Source organism: Pleurodeles waltl, chromosome 2_1 (genome assembly GCF_031143425.1).
Source record: "Pleurodeles waltl isolate 20211129_DDA chromosome 2_1, aPleWal1.hap1.20221129, whole genome shotgun sequence".
Classification (NCBI taxonomy): Eukaryota; Metazoa; Chordata; class Amphibia; order Caudata; family Salamandridae; genus Pleurodeles; species Pleurodeles waltl.
The window spans coordinates 856,777,532-856,802,643 of NC_090438.1; positions in this window are offsets into that span (position 1 = coordinate 856,777,532).

Genomic DNA, 25,112 nt, shown 5'->3' on the forward strand with positions numbered 1-25,112 from the left:
CGGGAGTCAATTAATCAATCAATCACAAATCTTTATTCAGCTAAATGATGGAGATAAAAGAATAAATCCATTTCTGCAGACAATACATAATAAAATCCAAAACAACACAGTTACAATCCATGACAATTACAATAACTGTTGTACACATCATGACACTGTCTAATCACGTACCTATAAAAACAAATCAATAAAACATTCTTAAAAATGACAACAAAATGCCCAATCTGACAAAAAGTGCAAATGTCCATTAATGCCCCCTCCTATCTTTCCATAGACGCCTGGCTTCTTATAGTCACATGAAGAAAACAGCTATTTCTCAAACATATCTCCTCATCACACTTTTGTGGGTGAAACAGTGTATCTCTGCACGCTACGTCAGTGCTTAGTGACTCCCGCACCTGTTGTTTGGACACTTTGGATGCAAGGGGCTGTCTAGGCTGGGGTGGGGCTACGTCCTTGAGTCTTCCATGGTGCTGAGAGGTGGAGTCCTGACTCACGCACTATTTCAGCGCTTGGTGACTCCTGCGTCGAGAGACATGCCTGAGCGTGTGTCCGGGTGAAGACCGGGCGAAGACTGGGCCCATCTGCACTCACCTTCATCCAGATGAGGCTGAGCTGGGCCACATCTCTTGCCCCCTGCAATTGATTTCTCTTAAAGGTACTGTGGGGAGCTTTGTATGGTGGACAGAGGAGTAATTGCTTTGATCTTGTTGAGATCTGTGTGTTCTGTCCTTTTATTGCATGGTTGTTTTGTCACCCCGCAGGACCCTGCACTGCTCACTCCGGATAGAGACGCTTCTCTTCCTCACACAATTGTGCCATTAACTAACTCAGGGCAGTAGAAGGTATTGTCACCAGTTTATTGGCAGCATATTTTGAGAGAATAATGTCCCTTTTGAAGGCTACGTTTTCATCTTTGGTGCTTCATTTAAATTCTTTAGAGCTGAAGTTGGCAACTCTCGCTATGAAAGATAGAGGTGGGTTGATGAAAGGTACAGGTGCCAATACGGCTCATACAGATAAACAAGAAAGTTATAGTTCATAGAAGTCAACAGAGTATCCCTGCCCTTGGAAATGAGGTTGCAACCAGTGTTTAGTGGCAGTAAAGACTTGTCGGTCTTGCTCTGACATGGGATGTCTTTCAGGACCTGACATATGCAGTGAACGTGACAACCAAAAGGAATTGAGTAGGGTAGGCTTTGGGTGGGATTCCACGCCTATGGTATCTGATAAGTTAATTGTGGATCTCCCCCTGACGATGAGCTTTTTAACAAAACCTTAAATTAGCTTATACATTTTAGAGGGTTGCCCTTGTGGCATGCCAGTGATATTTTAATGGTTCTGAGATGTGTATGGATAGGCTCTGATTCTAGCGACATTGATGGAGATTGTGTTATTGTCAATTTTAGATTTCCTTTTTTGGCGCACATCCTCCTGTTTGGCCCTAGTGTTCACACCTCAAGGAGAAGTCAGATCTCCCTGGTACCCCTGGTTTATTTTTATTCATCTTTTTCCCTCCAATCCCAACGGTCAATTCCCTCCTCAAGACTGCCCTGTGGCAAGGCCTCTGGATGGGCCCACTTTGTGTCCTTCTGTTTTTCCCGCTGAGAATGTAACTTTCCGTTCTGCAACTACCAGGAAGACTGGACTGAGAAAAGGAACAAGTTTGACCAGTCCTGGCATAGGGGAGGGTCATTTGAGACAGAGACCATGGCTGTGGCAGTGGAATGCATTCGGTACAGGAAGGGAAATCCCAACTGGACCTTCATCTACATGCAGAAGTGTCTCAAAAAATGGGAGACAAAGCAAGTTAAGGCAAGAAGGGAAGAGGAAGACTGAAAGAAATGGTTTGGATGGAACCAGGTCATTACTGCAAAATCCCTCAGCTGGAAGCAGATGGTCCTGTTCAGAACAGCTGTGACCACAATGGTGCAGAAGGTGGTGGCACCAATGGGGATTCCACCTCAGAAGTGCAGAGAGGTCAAAGCACATGGTAGCTAGATTCAAGGAGGTCGTATAGGGGACTTCCAAGGCCAGGACCGGGTTGCAATCCCATTTTTGTTGCCGGAGTCAGATAAGTAATGGGACCAATGTGGGCCAGACCTGTATCCAGTAAATGACACACACTCACCCATTCTCGTGTGCTCCGGACTGTCTGTAACTAAAAGATCTGAGGAAAACCCCAGTATGACAGTACTAGTAAATAACATGCCTTATCGCTTCCTGGTAGATACAGGGGCATTAAAATAATGTTTAAAAGAAGGGATTATGCTCTTGTCCAGACACTGCATGGATGCTCAGGGGTTTTTGGGCATGGTCATGAGGGTCCCCTTCACAAAACCCCTGGAGTTAGACCTGGAGGGAAGCTGCATAAAGGGACAGCTGCTGTATTATCCCTCATCCCCAACTAACCTCCTAGGGAGAGACTTTGACCTATATTTAACAGACAATGGCACAATGTGGTGCTATACTAAAATTGGCAGCACCACGCTGTGTCCCTTTAGAAATGCAGGGATGCCCATATTTATTACAATATGGGGCACCCCTGCGCTAAATTGAGCTGCCTAGTGCCAACGCAGACATCCTTGCACAATTGTGCAAGGATGTCTACATTGAGGGGTTGGATTGTTTATGTGCGAGACGGTGTCCTATCCTGAACATAAAAAATCACAAATGGTGATTTGCCACTTCTGTGCGTGCTGCAGAATGCAGCACACACAGAAATGCCAAAGCATCATTCTGAATAATTGTTTATGTGCAGGAAGGCACGCCTTCCTGCATATAAACAATCATTTCTGGCATTTTGCTCTTTGTATGCGTGCTGCAGAATCTATAAAAAGTGGCTTAACACCACCTTGAAAATACGGTGCACGGCAGAGCGCCACAGAAGAATCACATAAAGTGACACTCTGGTGGCACTAGGAGCTCATAAATATGCCTCCTGATGGCCAACCTAAACATGACCATTAATTTCTCTGAAGACGGGACAGTGACCAGTTCAAGCCGTGGGTTTACCCCATCACAACTTAAGTCTTTAACCTGCCCACACTGCACAGATCAGCTGACAAGAGCAGCACTGTTGATCTAGTGGCCTTTCCTAAAGCAGTTCTCATCATTGTCGCTAATGCACCAGAACTGCTGAGCTGTAGGCTGCAGCTGCCTCATAAATTTGTGTTCCGCCGGGAGGGTCACATTGATATAGAACACCAAGAGGAGGTACTGCTTTGCTTAGAGGCCATCAAGGTGCGGTCTGAGGATTGGGTCTTCTGGCCATTGACCAGGCAGACGCCATCTGGGCCTGCATCATCTTTGTCACACCTGGTTTTAGTGTATGAGAGGTAACTGATAAACAACTGTTCAGCGAATGCTCAGGAGTCTCTGAGATTGTCTTTTCTGACTAATTTAATGTAAGGCTAAAGCTGCAAAGTGGTTCTCTGTACCCCATGGCTGTATTGACAGCAGGACTGGAGCAAGATTTGTCAGTAGTCCCACTGTGGTTATGGGTGAGGGGTCTCTACAATGTGGGGCTCATCCATATCGCCAAGCTGGTGAAGCTAACACTATGAGAAGGGACCATCCTACTGCAGGTGCATCAATATCCTCTGTCCAAGGATGCTGATGAGGCTATAGTGCCCACAATACAAGCACTAAATGATCAGGGGGTCCTCTAGATGGGGGTCTCCCCCGCAGTACACCGATCTTACCTGTCAAGAAAAGTAAGCGTGGGACCTGGCATCTTGTGCAAGACCCGTGCCCCTCAATGACATTGTTATCCCGGAATTCCCGTGGTCCCAGACCTCTCCATCATACTTAGCAACATACCCTTTGAAGCCTGCTATTTCTCTGTGATCAATCTTAGGAATACATTCTGTTGCCCCCCGACACCTGACAGCATTTACTTTCTGAAATGTTCAGCTGCTACACTGAAGACTACCATAGTGGTACTGTGAGTTCCCCAGTATCTTCCATAGGATACTGAGGAAGGACCTCACCAACTTCCGATCAGAGAGCATCCTGACACATTATGCTGATGACATCTTAATATATAGTCCCTCTGAGAACCTATGTCGTCAGAACGAACACAATAGCCCTTCTGACTGCACTTGCCGAGAGAGGGTAAAAAGTAGAAAAGAGGAAACTGCAGTATGTACAAAAGGAGGTTAGTTATCTGGGCCAACTAATTTGAGCGGCCGGTAGGCTGATCACACTAGAGCACATAGACTCTATCAGGGCTATGCCAGTACCAAAGACAAAGCAGAAGTTTTTGGACCTGTGCAAATACATTTGGCAGTGGGTATTCGATTATAGCATACTTGTTTCCCCCTTGTTCGAGGCCATGACAAAGGCAAAAGCTTGCCATGAGGAACAAGCCTAAATGTCCGAGATGCACAACATCTTCTGCAAACTCAAGACAGAAATCACAAATTCCCCCATGTTAGAGACTCTAGATTATAGGAAGGAGTACTTCTTATTAAGCCACAGTGACAGGTAAGTCACGTTGGCAGTTCTAACACCAAAATAGCCCCTGGATCACAAGCCCTTTGCATATTATAGCAGACTCTTAGACTCTGTCATGCAGGGTCACTTCCCATGGAAGCAGGAATTAGCATGAGAGACATTTACTGTTGACAATATCACCTTCATCATGATGGGGGCACCGCTGATGCTGTATGTGGAACATTCAGTGTTCGCGATAATTCAGAAGAGCAAGAGCATACTGACTATGCAATGGGTTTCAGATTGCAAGCTGATTCTCTCCAGGCCATTACTTAAGGTAGTACAGTGCCATTTAGTGAACCCAGCCACTTTCCGAGCTCAAGATGTTCAGGAAGGGGAGGAGGCCCATGATTCCCCAACATACCCTACCCCGAGGGGATCAGCCAGGCAGAGGAGGATCCCATTCTAGATAGTGAGTCACTGTTTATCAAAGGTTCCTCCAAGATCAATCAAGAGACAGGAGTAAGACACACAGGGCAGTGGTTGTCATGGCTCATGGCCATGTGCCCTCAGAGAGGCTACACGTCATCGCGCAGTTAACCTTTCTCTCAGCACAGGTAGCAAAACTGACCACACTAATTGAAGCCCTCACCCAAAGCTCAGGGAAGACAACAACAATTTATTTGGACTCAGTCTACATCACGACCATGGTGCACTCCAGGAAGGTGGAAAAGGCGAGGGTTTCTAAAACATACAGTTTACCTGTTGGACACAGGACCTTCTAGAGCTACTCATCAACGCGCTGACCCTGCCTAAGCATGTGACCATGGTAAAATGTGCTGCCCATACCAGGGCCAATGACTTCATATCCTGGGGAAAAGCACTAGCTGACCAGTTTGTGAAAATGGCAGCATATAGCATGGTTGAGGAGAATTGTGTTCTCCTGGTCCAACAGATTACAGAATCAGAACCCCCTCAGGACAGGCCGTATAAAGAAACAGACAGTTTATACTTGAGGGAGTTACAAGAAACTGAATTGCCTAAAGAAAAATAGTGATGGGTAGCCAGGGACGGTACACAATCAGCACATGAGGTCATATAAAGACACATACCTACAGGAAAGCTTGTTATGCCGCAGAACTTAGTCAAAATAGCTTAGCCCCAACTGCCTCGACCATCACACACAGTCAAGGGCAACATGATGGCAGAACTTAAAAGCAATTGGTTTATTCACAACCTCTCTGAAATACTGACGTTGTACTTAAATGAATGTTCCATCTGCCAACTATACTCCCCCAAACCTACTCTCATGGTCAATGTTGTGGTGTCGGCTATCTCCAGACCAATGAGCCCTTTCAGGGCATTTTACATTGACTTCATTGATATGATCAATCAGTGTGCTAACTACCAATACTTGATTGTTGTGGTCTGCCCATATTCTGTGTGGATCAAAGCTAGCCCTTGGATGCACTGCATTGCTAAGGCAGCAGCAACCCTCCTTGTCAGAGCTGTAATACCCAGCTGGGTGTGCCAGTCGTCATCTGGTCGGACAACAGAAAGCACTTTGTTAACTCCATGTCTGACCATATCTGTACCCTATTAGGATATGGTTCCCAATCTGTGCACCACAGCTCCCTGGTGCACCATCAGTACTAGCCAGGGGCGCTGCACAGAGTGGGAACCACTAGTGTAGTTTTATTTTGTCCAAACTGGAAATAGCTCAGTGTTTCCCAAACTGTGTACGGCGCCCCTCGCTAGTTTTGATGGCACACCAGGGAGCCCCGGCGCACAGTTTGGGAACCACTGCTATTAGGGATTACACATAAACAAGCCTCAGTATGCAACCCCCAAAGCAGCAGGCTTGTTGAGAGGCTCAACAGGCTACTAAAAAACAAAATAAGTAAAATTTGCACCAGCCTCAATGAGAAGCAGCCCAGTTGCCTGCCCCAGGCCTTGTTGGCATTGAGCAACACATCCAGCAGCGATTACCACACCAGATAGTAACAGGTAGACTGATGACAACACCCATCCCCAAAACTCAGACAAAATTGATTGCTGAGACTAGCTCTCAAACATTGGGAGATGAATTGCATGTGTATCTGTCAGAGCTAACCACAACAGACACATTCTTATGGAAACAGGTCACCTATCAGAGCTCCGAGTTCACCACCACCAAGCTAGCATTCTTCAGCATACATAGAAGGAGCAGATCTCTTCCTGCACAAAATCAATTACCATTGAAATGCAGGCCTCCTTGCACCACGGCGCAAGGGTGGCTGTGTGGCACTAGGCTGCTGATTTAGCACCGGCGCAGGGGAAAACACAGGGATGCACCGTATTCTGGTAAATCAGGCACATCTCTGCATTTTGGAAATTATGCAGCTCAGCGTAGCAAAATTGCTTGCTGCACCCTGCTGCACCATTTCCTAGTAAATGAGGCCCATAGTTCTTTTATCAGATTATTTCCTGGCAGAATACTTGTTTATCAGTGGTAACAGAGAAACAGCATAAACTATGCGGGCCACCCGTAGCGGAAGGCCGCAAGCTAAAAAACACTTACCTGAACAATGCATTTGTCATAACTATGCATTTGCATGGTTAAGGCAGGCCACATATGCATTGTTCAGGCAGCAGTCTGTGAGGATGGGCAGGCAAGCAGGAAGGAGCAGAAAGACACATCATTTGAGTTAAGTGGAGCTGGGGAGTTTTTTTATTTTAGGGGTCAGGGCAGGGGGAGAGGGTTGAGGTAGATTAAAGGACAGGGGGTGGTGGGGTAGATTAAAGGGCTGGGTGCTGGGACATGGTTTTTAGGGTGTATATGGGGGAGTTTAGGGCTCAGGGCGGAAAGGATAGACGGACAAGCAGGAAGAAGGATCGGTTGAGAGAAGTGGGGCTGGGGTTGTTTTTAGGGGTGGTGGATTTTTTTCTTATTTTAGGGGTGTTTGGTGGGGGGGGTTTAGGGCTCAGGGCCGGGGGAAAGGGGTTTGGCTAGATTTAAGTTTGGGTGAGCCAGCAGGGTCAGGGTAGTTTGGTGGATTTAAGCCTTGGGCTAGTTTTAATAGCAGGGGAGGTCGTGGTAATTTTTTAGGTTTAGGTCTCAGGGCAGGGTCGTTTAAGTACTGGGGCTTGTTTGGGTTCCAGGCAGGGGTAATTTACCATGCATACTTCTTTACCACATATGCTTTTACAACAAAATTTGTTGTGAAGGCATGCATGGTAAAGCCATACGTGGTAAAGATGCGGTTGTAGTTCTGACCCAGTTGTTAGGCATGCGCTGCTTTTGCATGCGTGGTTGTGTCATACAACCGTGATTATATGTTAAAGCTAAGAGGAATTATGGTTTCCAAATATATTTCCAAATCTCTTTATGTTCCACAGAGGAAGAAAGAATACTATTACATTTATTGCAAGAGACGGGAGTGTTTTTTTATTTAACCCCTTGTCAGCAAGGATGTAACGGTTACGTCCTTGGCTGCAGCGCTGAGGCGCCAAGGACGTCCTGGGACCGGCTCATGTGGGGAGCACTAGCCCTCCCCCCATGAGCCTTGCCTCGACGCCCCCACTGCAGGGATGGAAGGGGAATGGCTTCCCCTTCCACACTCACCCCTCTGCCCCCTGGGCGTCTGATGACATCAGGGCCTGCCCCTCCGCGCTGGAAGTGTTTTTGCATTTCTTTTCTGATTGCATCACATAGAGGGCCGAGAAAGGCATCAAAGGAAAGGAAAGGCCTTTCCTTTCCTTTGATGTCTTTCTCAGCATTTCTGCTGCCCGATTGCGATGCAATCGGGCAGCAGAAATGCCCACTAGACACCAGGGAGTTTTTTTTCAGGTTGTTGACATGACAGGAGCAGCACCTTGGGTAAGGACCACTCCCCAGGGGGTGGAATTGTTTTTAGGCCATTTCTGCACCCCTTGGGGGCAGATTGGCCAATTTTATTAGGCCAAAATCACTAGACACCAGGGAAGTTTTGGATTATTGAATTGAGGGTAGAGTCCTCTTGGGCAAGGGCCGCTTCCCAGGGTGGAATTTTTTTTAGGCCTTTTCTGCTCCCCCCCCCCCCAGGGGCAGATCGGCCCCCTATACTTAGGCTGGTCTGCCCCAGGTGGGCAGAAACCCCTAGACATCAGGGGTATATTTTTTTATGTTTACCTTATTTTGTTTATATATGGGGAGTGACCCCCTAGGCAAGGGTGGCTCCTCTGGGGGGCAAATTGTATTTAGGCCACTGATCTGCCTATTTTTATCAGGCCTAAACCACTAGACATCAGGGATTTTTATTTTTTGGCGTCAATTTCATACAAGGGGAGCGACCCCTTAGGCAAAGGTCGTTCCCCTGAGGGGCAAATTTATTTTAGACCTTTTCTGCCCCCCTTGGGGGCAGATCGGTCTATTTTTATTAGGCCTAAACCACTAGGCACCAGAGATTTTTGTTGCACCATTTTCATGTAAGGGGAGCGACCCCTTAGGGAAGGGTCGCTACCCTGGGGGGCAGATAGGCCTATTTCTATTAGGGCGATCTGCCCTTGGGGGTGCAGAAACCACTTAGACACCAGGGATTGGTGTGTGTGTATGTGTGTGTTTTGTTTGGGGGGCAGCCTCTTGGGCAAGGGTCCCTTTCCAGGGGGGCACATTACTGTTGGCCATATCTGGCCCATTGAAGCCAGGTCAGCCTATTTTTGGAAGGGCCATCTTCCCCCAAGGAGGGTAGAAAGCCCACCAGAGATCAGGGAAGATTTTTCCAAAATAAGAGGGTGGGGGTATGGCCACCCTCCAGTGGGCAGATAGGGCAATTACCCCCTGATCGACAACCCGGAGGAACAGAAAGTCTACTAGATGCCAGGGAATAAAAAAAAAAACTAAAAATAGTGGGGTGGTGGCTACTAACCAGTATGGGCCTGGTTATGCCTCCACCCAAACTGAAGGGGGTAACAGTCTTTCAGCTCTACCCCCACACACTAAAACATTGTATCCCATGGGAAGCAAGAGGACAATTGATTATTTTGGGTTTTGGTTTTACATTTGGGCCATGAGAGCTTGGCTAACTCTCAAAATCGTCCCACTTGAAATGGTGAGGGCTGCACTTATTAGACTTTGGGATGCTGCCGTGTAGAAAAATCTACAAGACCTAGACACATCTGAAAACTAAACATCTGGGTAAGTCCAGGGTGGTGTGCGATGCAAACATCCAACTTTGCTGGAAATCACACATTCTGTCCCCATTCTTGTGATGGAACCTTCCGGAATCTGCAGAAATCCACAAAATTCCTACCACCCAGCATTGTCTCATCTATACTGATAAAAATTATGCCCCACTTGTCAGCCTAAAAATGTTTGTTTTTTTCCAACTTCCCTTTTGGACCCGCTTTGGTACCCCCGTAGTTTCGACATGATTTTGTCTGTTCCCTGTCACAGGCACTTGGCCCACCTACACAAGTGAGGTACCATTTTTACTGGGCGACTGAGGGGATCATTAGGATGTAGGAAATGTGTCCCGGTGCGGTGATCCCACACAGACATTTTATCTAAATTTGAGGTTTGCTGAGTATTCTGGGTAAGAAAACACTGTGGGATCCACGCAAGTCACAACTCCCTGGACTCCCTCTGGTGTCTCGGTTTGGTAGGTTTCCCTGTATGGCTGCTGAGCACAAGACCAAAAACGCAGGTGCCCCCGCAAAAACAAGTAGGTTTGTATTTGATAATTGTGATGGTCCAGATAGTGTTTTTTGGGGCATTTCCATTTGCGGGCACTAGGCCTACCCACATAAGTGAGGTACCATTGTTATCGGGAGACTTGTGGGAACGCTGGGTGGAAGGAAACTTGTGGCTCCTCTCAGATTCCAGAACTTTCTGTCACCAAAATGTGAGGAAAAAGTGTTTTTTGGCCAAATATTGAGGTTTACGAAGGATTCTGGGTAACAGAACCTGGTGAGAGCCCCAAAAGTCACCCCATCCTTGATTCCCCTAGGTATCTAGTTTTCACAAATGCACAGGTTTGGTAGTTTTCCTTAGGTGCTGGCTGGGCTAGAGGCCGAAATTCACAGCTAGGCACTTTCCAAAAAACAGGTCTGTTTCTTTGGGAAAATGTGCTGTGTACGCGTTGTGTTTTGGGGAATTTCCTGTCGCAGGTGCTAGGCCTACCCACACAAGTGAGGTACCATTTTTATCAGGAAATGTGAGGGAACGATGGGTGGAAGGACATTTGTGGCTTCTCTCAGATTCCAGAACTTTCTGTCACCAAAATGTGGGGAAAAGTGTTTTTTGCCAACTTTTGAGGTTTGCAAAGGATTCTGGGTAACAGAACCTGGTGAGAGACCCACAAGTCACCCCATCATGGATTCCCTTCGATGTCTAGTTTTAAAAAATCCACAGGTTTGGTAGGTTTTCCTAGGTGCCAGCTCAGCTAAAGGACAAAAACTACAGCTAGGGACTTTACAAAAAACACATCAGATTTCAATGTAAAAATGTGATGTGTCCATGTTGCGTTCTTGTCGAGAGAATTAGGCCTACCCACACAAGTGAGGTACCATTTTTATAGAGAGACATGGGTGAACACAGAATAGCAAAACAATTGTTATTTTCCCTTGTCTTTCTCCACATTTTTTCCTTCCAAATGTAAGACAGTGCGTAAAAAAGACATCTATTTCAGAAATTACCTGTAATTCACATGCTAGTATGACCACTTCGGAATTCAGAGATGTACAAATAACCACTGCTTCTCAACACCTTATCTTGTACCCATTTTGGAAATACAAACGTTTTCTTGATCCCTATTTTTCATTCTTTATATTTTAGCAAATGAATTGCTGTATACCCGGTATAGAATGGAAACCCATTGGAAGGTGTAGCTCATTTATTGGCTCTGGGTACCTGGGGTTCTTGATGAACCTACTAACCCTATATATCTCCACAACCAGAAGAGTCCAGCAGATGCAACCGTATTTTGCTTTAAAAAATCTGACATCGAAGGAAAAAGTTACAGAGTAAAACGTAGAGAAAATAGCTGTCTGATGGAAACGCTTGTAGGATCCACACAAATTACCCTTTGCTGAATATAGAATTTTGTCTACTTTTCAGAAATGTTTAACTTTCTGAGATCCAGAATTGATTTCACATCCGTTTCTGTCACTAACTAGAAGGAGGCTGAAAGCACAAAAAATAGTAAAAATGGGGTATGCCTGAGTAAAATGCCAAAAGTGTGTTGAAAATGGGGTTTTCTGATTCAAGTCTGCCTGTTCCTAAAAGCTGGGAAGATGGTGATTTTAGTACCGCAAACCCTTTGTTGATGCTATCTTCAGGTAAAAAAACACAAGCCTTCTTCTGCAGCCCTTTCTTTCCATTTTTCTAAAAATAATTAACTTTTCACTGTATTTTGGCTAATTTCCTGGTTGCCTCCAGGGGAACCAACAAAGTCTGGGTACCTCTGGAATCCCTAGGATGCTGGAAAAAAAGAATGCAAATTTTGCGTGGGTAGCTTATGTGGAGAAAACGTTATGAAGGCCTTAGCGTGAACTGCCCCAAACAGCCCAAAAAAGGCTTGGCACCTGAGGGAGAAAAGGCCTGGCAGCGAAGGGGTTAAATGAATGTTGTCAATTGAGCCAGTAGAGAAAACAGGAGCAATTGCAGTCTATTTTATTATAATGTCATGTTTTTGAGTTATGTGAAATGATATTCCAACCTCTCTAATGCATGTTGTTGTCTACAGTATTCTAGGTTTCATTTTTACTCTAGCAAAGAAGTTGTAGAGAACAATACAGAAATCTAGAGAACTGATTAGTGGCAAGGGGGGAGAAGCGAAACACTGTGGGGCATATTTATACTCTGTTTGTGCCGAATGTGGATCAAAAATGTTGACGTACATTCAGCGCAAACCTTGCCCCATATTTAAACTTTGACGCCCTAGCCCGCGGATGTGAAAAGTCCTCTGTGTCAGTCATTTTTTGGATGCGAGAAACTGCCTTGCGTTAATGACATGCAAGGTAGGCGTTCCCACCCAAAAAATGACTTTAAGGCCTGTGTGCCTTATTTATACTCCCGTGTCATTTTGACGCACAGGAGAGGGCGGGTCTTAAAAAACGTTGCACAGCCTGATGTGCGCCGTTTTTTAACGCCTGGGTCAGGACAGGCGTTAAGGGATTTGTGGGCTCACTTCCATGGTCTCTGACCATGGAAGGAGTCCAGAGGTGCCTTTCCCTGCCCCCAGGGACACCCCCTGCCACCCTTGCCCACCCCTGGAGGACACCCATGGATGGGGGACCCATCCCAGGTAAGTTCAGGTAAGTATTGTTTTTTACTTTTTTTGAAGTGGTATAGGGGGGCCTAATTTGGGCCCCCCTACATGCCACTATGCCCAATGGCCATGCCCAGGGGACAGAAGTCCCTGGCCATGGGCATTGGGCAAGGGGGCATGACTCCTGTCTTTGCTAAGACAGGAGTCATTTAAATGGGGGTTGTGCGTCAAAAAATGGCGCAAGTCCGGTTTGAGGTATGATTCTTGCCTCAAACCTGACTTGCACCATTTTTTGACGCACAACCCCCATTTTCCCCTATGCCGGAGCTGCCTGATTTGAGTCATTTTGTTTTACTCTGACCAATCCTCAGTGCCGGCTAACGTCATTCCTTAAATAAGGCACCTGCATGGGGTGTTGGAATGGCGTTAGCCAGCGGTAAAATGTTTGACGCAAACCAGCGCCGGCGCTGGTTTGCGTCAAAAAGTATAAATATGGGCCTGTAATTGGAATACATCCACTGACATTTCTAGATTACAAACAAATGAGTAGTTTCAATTAAGACAAATTTGCTTGATGATGGTTATTGAGAACTTTAACTGCACAAATACACTGAAATGTGTTGGGCTCCTGCTGATACTCCGTGCTTCACTTACAGCTAAAGGAAGTCGCAACAATGCTACCAACACAAGCACACACCACTGGAGTTAGAGAAAAATTAGAAGAAAAGAATACATTTAACTTCTACTCATGCTGCTTTTCCTTCAGAGACCACAATTTCGAGGAAATTATGTTACATGTTGTTAATTACGATGCATATTTTAAAATTCTTAAATGCTGACTAGCTGATTTGCAGTTTATATAAAAGGATCAGACTACCGATAAAATTAATTAAGTACACAGATTCAATTTAAAACGGCCATTCAGAAAAGTGGGACACTATGGGCTCGTTTACTGGCTCTCTGGGACTGGGTTTCTACTTACTGCATGCTGACAGCAAAATTGCATCAAAGGAAGATAAGAAAATACACAATAATTATGAAATTGATTCTTATAATAAACCCTATTTTTTGTAATAAGACAAATTTAGAAGAGAAGCTTTTCTCTCCAGCGATGCAGATGCAGGTCGAGTAGATGCATCACACATCCAGTACTGTTAAATAAAGATTTCAGTGAATGGGATATTTTTTACATTTACGTGTGGGATACTGTCACAGCACAGTATCATGAAACTAGGAGATACCTCACACACTCTAGGAAGAATCCCAGAGGAAAAATGAATGAAACATAACTTAGTAAAAAGCGCAATGACAAACACAAATAGAGAATCAACCATGAAACTGACGGAATGGATGAGCTTTCATGTCCATCCTTTTGGAGAGTGGTTGTCAAAAAGACAGACAGCAGGAGCTTGTTTCACATCCCAGAGACCTAGCACGAAAAAGGCTCTACCGCCACAGTGTGCCTGCCTAAACTGCAGCCTGGGAGCTGCACTGGAGATTCCTGGCGGGGGCATATGCAATTCGAGTTTTAGACAGGAATTGTAAGTAGCCTGTTGGACCCTACACATGACTTTTTAACTGGATCCTGAATGTTTAATAGGCAGCTCGGGCAGGGGTCATCAAGCCTCAGAAGCCTGTGAATTTGCAGTGCCTGCTTGCCATTCTCACGACCATCTTTGGAACATGCTTGTGCCTCGGAATACCAGATTCGGGCAGGCGAAGACAGTTGTTTACTTCGGCCTTCATTTTATAGCATGAGTTATTATCACCCTGATACCTGCACTTCTTTTTCAAACTATTGCTGGTGTTCTAGGATTGTTTTGTAAACAACATGCACTGTAATTTAATGTTTGCTAGTCCAAACCGTCAGTCATCATTTATTTTCAAGCGTCTGTTAGTTATCACGGTTGATTTTGTGGCATAAATAGGCGGTTGGGTGCTGGACGGGAGCAGTGGGAGCAATGTGGGTGGATTTAACATAACCCTGATCGTACCATTCACTGCAATACAGTTAAACTACCATTAGCTTTCCTCAAAATCTAGCCTAGAGCACAAACAGTTAAACTATGACTGCGGGGACTGTGATGTGATTGTGGATTTATACATATACCCCCTACAACAAGATGGTAGCTGCAGGTGATAGTTACATTGCTACCAGAAAGGTGGAGGAGGTCCAAGTACTCGACATAGTACCAAAGCGTAAAAATAAATAAAATCTTAACCAATCCTGGCCTGTCTAGAATTAGTGTAGCTTTTGATATGCACAGAAACATCTAGGGGCAGATTTAAAAGCCTCTATCGCCACTGGAGGGTCACTTTTCCTGACGCCTCAGTGGCGCTAACCACTGCTCCATATTTACAATAAGGTGTAATGCCGATGTTTGTGGTGTTACGCCACCTTGTAAATATGGGCCCTCCGATGCAGTTTTCTGCGTCAGAGGGGCGTGCAATGGGTGTTGCAGTGGGCGTTCCACTGCAACACCCATTGCTTTTGACACTGCCCCAGATTTATGAGTAATCGTAAATCTGTGGCTGCGCCAAAAACGAACCCTCCCCAGGGGCGGTGTTAGCATTAGAAGTAATGTTTTTATTTCTCCTCGTTTTTTTTTTGCTTTTTCTATGTGTGCTGCAGAATGCAGCACACATAGAAGAAGCAAAATGCCATGGATTATTGTTTATGTGCAGGAAGGTGTCCTTTCCTGTGCAAAAACAATCATTCCAAAATGACGCTTTGGGACTTCTATGTGTACTGCATTTTGCCAAATCGCCATTATACATTGATTATATGCAGGAAGGGGCACAATCTAGCCCCTCAATGCAGACTCCCTTGCTCTATTGTGCAAGAATGCCTGCGTTGGCTGCTTAATTCAGCAGTGGTGCAGGGGGAAAAGCAGGGGTGCACCTCATTCCTGTAAATATGGTGCATCCCTGCGTTTCAAAAGTGGCGCACTGCGCACTGCTATTTGTGGCGCAGAACAGCCCTTCACCACTTTGACATAAATCAGCACCCTAGTATTCAGCATTTGACTTCAGCAGTGCAGTGCACTAGGCATGAGTTCAGCACGGTAAAGCAGATATAATAATAGATACATTAATTAGAGAACCAGCTAATCTTCAACTAGAGCACTGTGTTATTCTTTATTGCTGTCACCACATTTGCACGTTACCCTTGGAGAAAGCATATGCAAAGAGAAGAAGCACTGTGGGAACTTGGAAGAGAGGCTCCTCCAGATCTGCTGATCCCCCCTTTGATAGTCTGGTGACAGTGGAGAGCACAGTTATCTTCACAGGGTAGCAAACACACAGTAGAATTGAATGCATCATTATTCCTGAATTTGCATAGCTGAATTCGTCTTTAAATGCTCCTTCGACTCTCATAGCCAAAAGAGGAAGTTTAACAAATATGATAACCAACATTGTAAATTGTAAACCTAGTACTAGTCTGGATTTGCAACTGAAGAATGATTTGATGAGGGATCCTTCGTACCTTTCCTAAATACATCTGTTCATTTTAGTTCAACTATGGGACACTGTTTGCATCTACTTCAAAGGGACAGGGGAATCCACTGTTCAACAGTTTAGAATATGTGGCGATGGGAGGAGAGATAGAAAGCCTTCAGTCAGATCGCCAACAGATCCATATTTCAATAGTATCAAAAAAAATGTTTGCCATGCAGTAGAAAGCAGGAGCATACTGATGCCCACCTCCATTGATTGAATTAAACCGCACCTGTCTTGTGATTAAACTTATGTCAGTTACCTCTGGTTATCTTATCAAATTTGGTCTCATAGGGAGCTCATCATCATCCATAACCCGTGAAACCATACCTACAGAGCTTTGTGCATCCCGGACTTTTATTCTCACCCTGTCATTCACCATCACAGAGATTTGTAACAAGACATAATTATTGCGTCTAATCCCAATCCTTTTATATGATTGAACAGGAGTCAATTTGATGTTATCCTGTTATTCCTGTGCATGTATGCTGTCAACATATGCTAGAGTCAATGAAACGTTGCTAACTCACTATATAACATAAAGAGAGATCGGTGTGTTCCTTGGGAGGGATCCAAGAACAACGAGCATGATCCAACAGATGGAGGCAAAGATGATGGGCAAAACATCTCTGGTTTCTCATGCATCGATTGTATTTGATGTAATGAAACTAAAACGCTCTCAGTTGGCCACTACTACTACAATTAACTTAAGGATTGAACAGCTTATACCCAAGCTGGAAGGATTTTACTTCCCAGCTAGATGTAGAATAACAAAGGATCGCTGACGTTTGAAGACACACTGATTAAACTGAATGTTAGAAAAATACATTTAAGCAATGATCCGGCCTCTATTAGAGGAAAATAAAGGGGCTCAGAAAATGTATCCTGATGCTCGAAAATTTACCTTGATGGTCGAATTTAGGCTTGGGGGCAATCACTTAAAGAAAGAACGTGGGAAAGGGAACTGTGGATTTTGAGGATAAGTTGAGTATAAGCTAACTCCTACCTGACTGTCACTGTCTGGAGAGCCAACAAAGTCCTATTTTCCACTCCAACAGATAGAAGAAAATGTCAGACTCTATTGCTTAATTTGTAGACTTTAAGCTTTAAAAAAGCAAACTCTGAAACATCCAAATATAAATTAGAATGCAAACATTTTATTCACTAATTTAAGCAAATTGGCACCCATCATCAGTGTGTGCAGTAGGAAAAACTGAATATGCTTCATGTGTGGAAATTTCACATTCATTTCCCTGAAGTCTTCTAAGATAACACTTTTTCCACAGGGGGTGTATCAATTACAACTATCATTAGCCTCTCCTATGCAGCTTTAAATTGTAAACATTGAAAAGGCTAACTTAAGGCTCTTTTCTTCTCTATTCTTCAGTACTCCATACAGTGTTTCATTGGATGGAGAAAGAGGGTTAATTTTAGTGGGCATTGGTGGCAGAACAAAGTGCAAATAATTGCACCATGTTGGACAGGGTTATTTGGGAAATTGTGATGAGGGCTGAGCTAGGGTGGTTGGGTGCTCGTGGAGAAAGGAGGGTCACACTATTCGGTGGGGTCTCTGGTGAACAGACGGGAACATGGCAGTTGTTATTCCTGTGAAGCACTGTGTTTAAGGCTGTATCATGTAGTACTTATGTGCTCTTTTCACCAGGTCATGGTAGTTGGATAATCATTATACAAGGTGGTTTAGCTCTTAGTGATGGATGGAGTAAAACAGTGGGCTAAAATGACATTGGCCTCAACAACATATGTAAATAAAAGTCTGCATTATAGCTAATGAGGGATCAAAACCTCCTGTGATTATGCTTCACTTCTTGGCAATTTGAAACAATTCCTCAATACACTGGAGGAACCGCCTATGAACATGGCACCCAAGGAGGAAAGATATGTCATCCCATCAGGACTCTCCTACCCCTTGGAAACCTCCCAAGAACCAGCCCTGCGATCTGAGAGTGGGAATGTCATAAGGAGAGAGTTGGATTGGTCTATGCTGCTTCAATTGGCAGAGTCTTTTCATAAAGACAAACAAATCCTGATCCCTGCTGAAACAGTCAGCCGAGAATGTTGGAGACAGCAGAGTGCTGAATAAATCCTTTGATTTTGCTTAATGCCGGGATGTGTTGCTTCTGTCATATTGCTCCAGTGTGTGTGTCTCTCTCTCCTTTCTTCTTCCTTTGTACAAAGTCAAACCTTGGCTTGTTTCCCATATATGTTGATTACTATTCCTCTTTTGCATGGTTGGATAGGATTCATACTCACTCTCTCGCCCATACACCAAGTTCTGGACAGTTTCTTCTCTCTACAGATAATGTCTGGATATTAGGATAGTTTTGACCTAGCAGAGAGTCCCTCCACTCTGATTCCTATGTGCCTACAAGGTCCACCGGAGGCAAACTGGTCCAACACTAATGTCATAGGTTCAGGCTCCCATTCGATAGAGTGTGCTCCACTCCCCAGTCCATGGTATTCCATCCTGCTTCACTGTACAGTCAGGTGTGGGGGGGGGGAATGCCAGCACTGCGTCGCTGGATACAGGCTTGAGCTCAAGGCTCAAAGGAAGATATTTTGTGCCCCTTCCTCTGTCCCAGGGCATGCTTGACATTGTTCCTTTCCCCTTCCCTCTTGTTTCCTGTGCTGCACTGTCAACTTCTCCCAAACTTTCTTCTGAGGACCTCTTTCCCCCTCCCCCTGGATCCTGGCCACATCAGGGGATGCAGGTCCCTTATGTGTAGTCCACTATGATGTCCAAGTCCCTAATGATAATCTCCATAAATGTTAATGGACTGGGCCTCTACATCAAGGTTCTGCTATATTTGCACACATACAGCAGTAGATGAGTAAATGATCATTAGGAACATGTGGCGTTGGGAATACCTACTATATGTCCTGGTGATGCTGAATGCAGCTGAGTAATAGTGAACTGATTTTTGGCATACTATTCTTCCCTATATTCTTTGGAACTCAAGGCTACTCCTGCACAAATATGGTGATTTCTGGGACCTTTGTATCTTCCCTCTGTTAAGGAACATGGGACCAGATGTATCAAAGGTCTTTACCCATTCTATGTCTATGGAAAAATGTGTTCATACACATGGGCCATGATTTAGTATCTGGAGACCTCACTGTATAGGAAGCAGTGATGGCCATATCAGCTCTCCTGACTTGCAGATCTTTAGGTGAAGATGGGTTCCCCGGGGAGTTTTATGAAGCCAGGAAGGACTCTGTCACACCACACTAAACTCATGGTTTAGGCCTGCCCTCACACAAAGGACTGATAACCCCCCCCCCCCACAGGGATCATGGCAGACAGGACTGGGCTGGAAGGGGAACTTGTGCACTTCAAAACCACTCTTTGAAGTTTCCCTAACTTCAGTCATTTCGAGGTATATAAACTGGGTCTCTGACCCCACCAAATCAGACACTTCTGTACCTACACCTGAACTCTGTCAGAGACTACCTGGCTGCCTAAAGTACTCATCCGGACTGCTTTGCTGAACAACTGCTTTCCTGCTTGTTGCCCTGCTGTCTGGGGCTCCTGACTCTGTTGGAAGGACCCTTCCTTCCTCCAAAGGGCTCTTCAAAGTGCTTCCTGTTTCTGAATTCTCAGGGCCAACAAAGACTTCACCCCTCCAGGAAATTGTTGTGCGTCAGAAAATAGACTCAATGCCTGCTGAAATCAATGTAGTGCCTGCTTCATGGATGAAATTTCGCAGCATCGCCTACCAGATTGATGCAGCACCTACTCCTTTCTACTAGGGATCAAGGATTTTCATTGGATTGTCCCTCAAGGATTTTCATTGGATTGTCCCTAGGCACCAAAATATCCTGGCATCGCAGTGAGGAACCAATGCTGCTCTCCTGGAAATCAATGCATCACCTTGCAGCGTGGAAAGAAACTACGCATTGTCTGTATCACACCTGAAAATCCTCTGCAGCACCTTATTTTTCAATGCATTTCCTCTTCTATGGCCTCTGTGCATCCTTAATTGTAACACATCCCAGGTACAAAGATGCAACCGATTCTTAAGGTTTGAGACTTTTTAACCCTTTAAAAAGTGATATCTCAACTTGTGCATATTGGAATTTTGTTGTTTTGAGCTGATTTTATTCAGATAAATATTATCTATTTTTCTAAACCTGTGTGGTGTATTTTTATGTTGTTTTCACTGTGCTACATTATGAGGTATTGCACAACTACTTTACAAATTGCCTTCTAAGTGAAGCCAGACTTCTCTGTGCCAAGCTACCAGAGAGTGTGCATAGAAATTTTTTGGTTGTGTTGTGACTTACCCTGACTAGGATTGTGGTCACTACTTGGACAGGGTCCATACCTCTGACAACTAGAGACCCAGTTTTTAACAGTGTCACTGTCATTTAGGCTTCAGGCAGTTTTCTATAGTGGGTGTTCATCCCACTAAAGTATGTCGTCAGTTTTCAGTACTGTAGAGACTATTTATAGACAAAATGTACTCAGCTGATTGAACAGTGGTGCACAACATAGATCCCAGAGGGCTAGTTTCATGTAAAATGATAGCGATGACCATTGGTGTTTTGCTTGAGTTCCATTTAGATTAACTGAATGCAAATGTATCTTATTTAGATATTTTCATAACTTTTAAGAAAATCAGTCTTCATCGACTTCGGACAACTTTCAAAGAAGAAACCTTTCAGAATCCCCATTCTAGAACTGACATTGTGTGTAACTCAGCCATGTAATATGATCTTTACATGAAACTGTCTCCATGATAGACATTTCAACTGACTGAATTTGTCTGAGAGATGTGAGAACCATGATTTGCAAAACTGTTAACACTGCAAAAACTCCAACAAAACATTTAGTAGATAATTCCACTCAGAACACCTCTATGACCAGACATAAGCAATTCCATTATCCAGTTTGAAGTGCTTTCTTCTATTGGCTTTGTAATTGTGGTATTGATAGAATTGTTTAAGTATTGGTTATGGTAGTTGCACTGAAATTATGGTAGTGCTATTGGCGGTAATTTGCAGTATTAATGCCATGGATAAACATGGTGGGATGGTATTGGGTGTGGTGGTATTGATTGAGTGGTGGGGGTAATGGTAGTGGCAGTGTTAGTAGTGGTATTGCTGCTATTGATGAAGGGTTATTAGTGATGATAGGGTAGTTGTAATAGTAGTGATATTTGAGGTGGCAATGTTATAGCTAGTGATGATGTATTGGTAGTGGAGGTGATGTGGCATTGGTTGGTGGCTTTGCTGGTTGTGGTATCAGTGATTCTGATCAAGTAATCACATATTTACATGTACATATTTCTTTTAAGTGCTTTTTGTTAATCACATTTAGCTGGCTAACCATAAGATGGCTGCCAAATATTTTAAACAAAAAGCAGTTAGGAGACAATGCAGACTTAGGCTTGCACTTGTGTGATGAAAAAAACAATGAGGTTCATATTTGTCGAAGTTTTGTGTCACCCTTGCAGCCAAAAGTGTGCCAAGACTAGTAAAAGACAGGAATGTGCTGTATAATGGTAAATATGGCACATTCCTGCCCTTTCATGCAACACAGCAAAGTGGCTTGCTTTGCTTTGTTGCATACAGTTTTGGTAAATATTGCCCTGTGTATATAGGAATGAAGAATTGGCTGTTGCAACAAAGGGGCAGTATTATCATTCTTTCACACAGGGCAATGCAGCAATCCACTGTGCTGAGTTTGGTTGCGTGAAAGGGAGAGTGCAGGAATGCACCATATTAACCATTAAATGGCGCATGCTTGTTCTTTCCTAGTGCTGGCACAATTTTGGCTGCCTATTGACAACATAGACTCCCTTGTGTCATGGTGCAAGGGTGCCTGTGTTGTAGGCATGATTGTTTTTGTGTAGGAAAAGACACCTTCCTGCACAAAAAACAATCCTGAGAGGCATTGTCCTCTTTCTATGTAAGCTGCTGAATGCAGCATACACAGAAAGAAGTAAAAATTAGCAGAAATAAAAATATTTCTCCACACTATGCCTCACCTGGGGAGGCGTAGCATTTTGGCGCATTCTCATGGTAAAGCTGCTAATGTGGCAAGATCCATGAGTGGATGCGTATGAAAACCCATGCTGCACCTATTGAATGCCTCCCTGCCACAGAGTAACGCAAGGCAGCGATTTGTACTGCCTTGCGTTGCATTACATTTATCAAGCCATGCAGGGTGCAATGGCAAATCAAAATCTTGAGTAATCTAGCTCAAAGTGTCATGGTTAAGTTTACCATTTAAAAAAAATGTGGCCTCTCCTGCATGGCAATGCAAACACTCCGTTATTTGATACACATGCTAATAACGTGACAATGAAAGAAAACTCTTCTAGGGTGATCTAAGGTGTTTGATAGTGTCTCAAGAGGCTGACCGAAAAAAGGCTCCATGTAAACTGTAAGCAATATATCTGACAGACAGCTGGGATATCAAACTAGACATCAAAATGTATACGGTACATTTTATTTATTCTGTAAAATAAGTTCTACGGGCCTATTTAAAAAACCTTATCACGTTTTGCCATTTGTAAGCGCAATTAAACAAAAACAGTTGGAAAAAATACGTGTACTTTATACAAAGTAAAGCTGAAATGAAAACCATTATTTTGCACATTTCTTTGCTTTTTTTTGTAAAGTGTGCATGCAGTTAGGAAGCACTTCAGATAATTACATACTTCATGCACTAGATCACATTTTAAATGTTTCACAAATACTTGCCTTACTCTTAATTTCTCACATCACACAACTTGATTATTGCTAAATAAAAATAAATTATATCTTTACCAGCTCTTAGACCCTGAAAGAAAATTAGCATTCATGATTTCATATTCATTTGTTCACCAGGTAATATATTTGCCCATGTGCCTGCTATTCTAATGATTCAATATTTATGAATATATGACTTAAGATTTGAATATTAATTATCTTAACGACTAAGGTATTCCCTGCTTTTTGTTCATGTATGTTTGGTTTACATATGAATGTATTCATATGCTTACATTCTTCTATTATTATTAGCAACAGGGGTATATCAGCTTTGACTGCAAACAAAAACAGTTACCTTGTAAGTGAGCAAAAATGTCACCACTTCCTATGACGCACATATCGTGATGTCACTGCATGTTGAATTAATGTGCATTCCAAATGCCAATTGGGAGCCCACTATATGTTCTGGACTTGTGGCTGGCCAATTGGTATTGCCAGCTACAATTGCGGTACATCACGGTTTCTTCCCTTGTCATCCTTCTCCCCTCATTTGGATGAATGCTGCAGTGTGACAGAAAAGGGAACTGCCCACCATTTAGATCTCATGATTTAGCATTACCAAGGAAAAGGAAAAAAGAGCTAAAACAACGAGATCCGTTTCGAAAGTGGCAAAATGTTTTGGAAGGTACTGCATTATTCAGCACTGCACCATACCGTGGTTAACTGATAATGTACTGTGGTTAACTGATCACATGCCGTTCGTAACATTTAATATTCATACTTGGGACATGCTGTTTGAAAATTAATAAGTGTACAGCGGAATCCTGTCAAATATGCACTCAGTCATATCAGAAAACCACATACTAGCGATGAGAACCCCAATAGAAGAGTCGCAACCTTATTATAGCATATGACACGATATAGTTAAATCCCTCTGAGAACCCGAATTTCCAACTCCATGCTCATAGACCTTTAATCGGTCGATACTTACAAGTAAACTGTTTTCTCAGAATAAAAATGAGGTAGCAGAGACACAACACGGAACTCATACTTCCAATAGCTCTTCACTTAAGGGCCTTTTTCGCCATTGTTAAACTACCTTCACAAATATTCGTTTTACTTCTCTCCCTCTGTTGAAGTTGGAACGTCACAACTATCACTCGTGGTCATTCTTTCTGTTTTGCTTTCAGAATTTTACAAAAAGGAAAAGTAAGAGTGCTCGGGCTGGCACCTCAGCCCACTTCTCACTTCCATTATTTTTCACGGCAGCCACTGAATCTAAACATTTGTATTTAGACTACCCCAAAAAATAAATAAAATAAAAAATATTAGACATAAAATGAAGGGGTTTCTCTTCACCTAGATTTGAATGTTTCTCAAACTCAAAACAAAACAGATCTGTGAATACAATATGTCCTTGAGGCATCCGTATCTGTATAACAGTAAGTGATTCGTATCTCGAATGCATTCCATGTCATGTTCCTGAAACTGGATTTCAAACGATTATCTATTAGTTCCCGACCAGGAAGCTGTTTTGTTGCGTATGCTATTGTTTGCTGAAACTGAAAGCTACCTTTTACTGAATCCGTGCACCAAGGACAATGTTAACATTCACCAGACAGAATTTCTTTAAATGTATTTAAACTTGTCAGCTTTAGAGTGCTCTTTCCCCAAACATTTTGCCTGCTAACGTCCAAGGTTTGCTGAAAATAATTTCTGTTGGCCTTAGGAGTCAGTGTACTTTACCCCTGCTAATCAGTGCTAAAGTGCTTGCTTCCACTCCCCTAAATAGCACTTCAAAACATATCCCAGGACTGCCACTGCTGTATGAATGCAGTTTTGAGCTGTCATGTCAACTTGACATTTAAATCCCCTTGCCAAGGCTTAAAATCCCCTTTTATTACATATGTCACCACTAAGGTAGGCTTTAGGTAGCCCATAGTGCAGGATGCTGTGTGCTGTGTAATTAAAAGGTTGGGCATGTACTATTACGTTGTACATGCCCTGGTAGGGTAAACCTGCTAAATATGTGCTTTACTACTGTGATGCCCCACCCCTCCCACTGAATAACGTTGGGCATTCTGTGTTACATTTAATGAGCTATAATTGCTAATTGGGAGCAGTTAGCTATGAAATGTTTGGTGTGTATGAAATTGCAATGATAAACCATCTTTAATGGTAAAGTCAGATGTTTCAATACAATTTTGAAAATGCCACTTTTAGAAAGTTTGTCTT